This window comes from Echinops telfairi, unplaced genomic scaffold (genome assembly GCF_000313985.2).
Source record: "Echinops telfairi isolate 266 unplaced genomic scaffold, ASM31398v2 ScPeMD7_7416;HRSCAF=8454, whole genome shotgun sequence".
NCBI lineage: Eukaryota > Metazoa > Chordata > Mammalia > Afrosoricida > Tenrecidae > Echinops > Echinops telfairi.
The window spans coordinates 1,790,950-1,793,759 of record NW_022111316.1 but is presented as its reverse complement, the minus strand read 5'-3'; positions in this window follow the sequence as shown (position 1 = coordinate 1,793,759).

The window sequence follows — 2,810 nt, the reverse complement described above, 5'->3', positions numbered from 1 at the left end:
TTGTGATGTTGAACACAGCTTAAAAGGACAGCATTATAGGAAAAAGTCAAGTGCATGAGTGGTTTTCTCAACTCAAAAGGGTGAAACGTCAATTGAGGACAAACTACATTCTAGATGTCTATCAACTTCCCAAATTTGTAGTACATTTGGAGTTCATTCCACCTGGTCAGCTTTCTATTTAGAGGTTCTGGAAAGATTACATAACAGTGTGTGACAAAAAAGGCCCAATTTGCAGCAAACGGGGGACTGCTTTTGCCACCACAACAATGCACCTGCTCACACAGCCATCTCAGTGTGCCAGTCTTTGGCAAAAAACAGCATACCTATCTTGCCACATGTACCTTACTCATCTGACCTTGCTCCATGTGGCTCTTTTTGTTTCAGGGAATGCAGAGGGTCATGAAAGGACAGTGATTTGATGGCATAGAAGAGCTGAAGAAAAAAACAAGGGAGTTGCTGTCAGCCATCCAACCAAGTGAATTTGAAAAATGTTTCCAAGAATGGAATTGCAGATTTGACAAAAATATTAAATGTAATGGAGAGTACTTTGAAAGGTTTTGTTTAAAAATATTAAATACATAGCTTTGAAAAAATTCCGGTTGTATTGATTGCTAGCTCTCTAGCTATCTAGCGATCATCTAGCTATATTTCTCAAAAACACCTGGAATTATATATATATATAAAATCAGTCAAATGGCAACTAAAAAAGACCCCTGTGGGTTTCTGTTTCCAATACTGTGGTTTTTATGAGAGTAAAAAGCCTCATCTTTCTCCAAAGGACTGGCTGGTGGATTCAAATTTCTGACTTTGATGCTAGCTGTCCAGTGTATAACCCACTACACCACCAGGGCTCCATATAGGTCCATTTAGAGACTCTCAAAAACTCTAAATCAAACTTTAACAGAAATGAAAAGAGAAATAGATGCCACAATAACAGAAGACTATTATTAAAGTATTTTGTAATTATATATAAATATATCATTTTCAATGAATAACAAAATCACTAGAATGAAACACAACAAAAACACAGAAGATCCATACAACACAATCAACCAATTTTCCCTCGTGGATGTGTAGAGACCACTCTACCTAACAACACAATATACATTCTTTTACAGTGTACATGGAACATGCTCCAGAACAGACCATATGTTAGGTCACAAAGCAAGCCTCAATACATTTTAAATCTTCAGAATACTGAAAAATATCTTATCAGAGTGCAATGATGTAAAATTAGACATCAACAACATGATAATCAAGAAAAATAAATAAATACATTGGGCAGAATAATACTTTGTTTAAAAACTATTGAGTAATTGAAGAAAATAAAGGTGAAACAATTCCTTCAATCAACTGATGATAAAAGCACAACATACCAAAATCTTTGGAACACAACAAAAACACTGCTCGGAGAAAAAATTTATCAGAATTATATATCAGAAAACTAAGGAACAGGAAGAGAGTATATGTGCACAAGTTCTTTATTCTCATATTTAAGAGGCCTGGGAGGCCAGGGTTCTGGGTGATGGGAGGCCTTCACACTTGTGAGTTAGAGATGAGTACCACTCATATTCTTCTAATTAAGATGAATCCCCACAATATCCTCCCATAATAATGCTACCTTAACATTACCTCTTACAAGCACATGGCTGATTGCTATCTGGCCGGCAGCTTCATCTATAGGAGCAGGCATATTGCCATTGCTCTCCTTGCTCAGAGGGCAGTCACTCCCTCTTACGTGCCCCCAGCACTGGTGTTAGGTCACTCCCCAATGAACTCAGGGTCCTCTAGGGTTAAAATACTGCCCACTTAGTTGCATAAGTGGTGCCCTGTAATTAGGGGGGCTTGCATGCCCCGAGGCTAGAAGCTGGTGTAAGAATACATTTTCTCCCTCTCCAGGACCTGACTCCTGATGACAGAGAGGAAGTGAGCACCCCAAAACTTTTGTAAGAGTCTTCATTTCTTCTGTTCCATTATACAACCGTCTCTTCGGAGCCTTCTGGGTATGGGTGGATCCAACACAAGGACTGCCAAAACAACAAATCTGTCTTGGAAGAAGTACAGTCAGAATGCTCCCTAGAAGCAAGGATGGGGAGACTTTGTCTCACATACTTGGGACATGTCAGGGGAGGCCAGTCCCCGGGGAAGGCCATCACACCTGGTAAAGTAGCAGGGCAGCAAAAGAGAAGAAGACCCTTGACAGGTGGATGGACACCCTGGCTGCGTAGGGGGGCTCCAACAGAAGAACGGCGGAGCAGATGGCACAGCACCCAGCAGTGTTTCCCTCCACTGCACGTAGAGTCGCTGTGAGTCTGAACAACAGCAACAACAGTGTCTGGACGACACAACCCTGCAGCACGCCACGACCCCTTGAAAGGTTGTGGTTTGAATTCACCCAGGAGCACCTGAAAGGATAGCTCTAGTCACCTGCTCTGAAAGCTCACAGCCTTGAAAAGCCCCCAGAGCAATTCTGCTCTGCATACAGGGGTCAGAGTAGACTCCACACCCAAAACAAGAACCAAAAAAATTAAATGGTAATATTGATAGCAATCACAGTATTACAAATAATATGAATAATAATATACTAGTATAGTATAGTATAGTCGCACTGTACATAATAATAGTAATTATTATAGTACTGGTACCATAGAGAGTCCTGGGGGTGTATTGGTTACGAGTTTGGCAGTGATCTGCCTAGTCAGCAGTTTGAAACCACCAGCAGCTCCATGGGGAAAAGACTGGGCTTTCTACACCCGTAAACATTTACAGTCTCAGAAACTGACAGGGGGTCTCTGTGAGTTACCATTGAC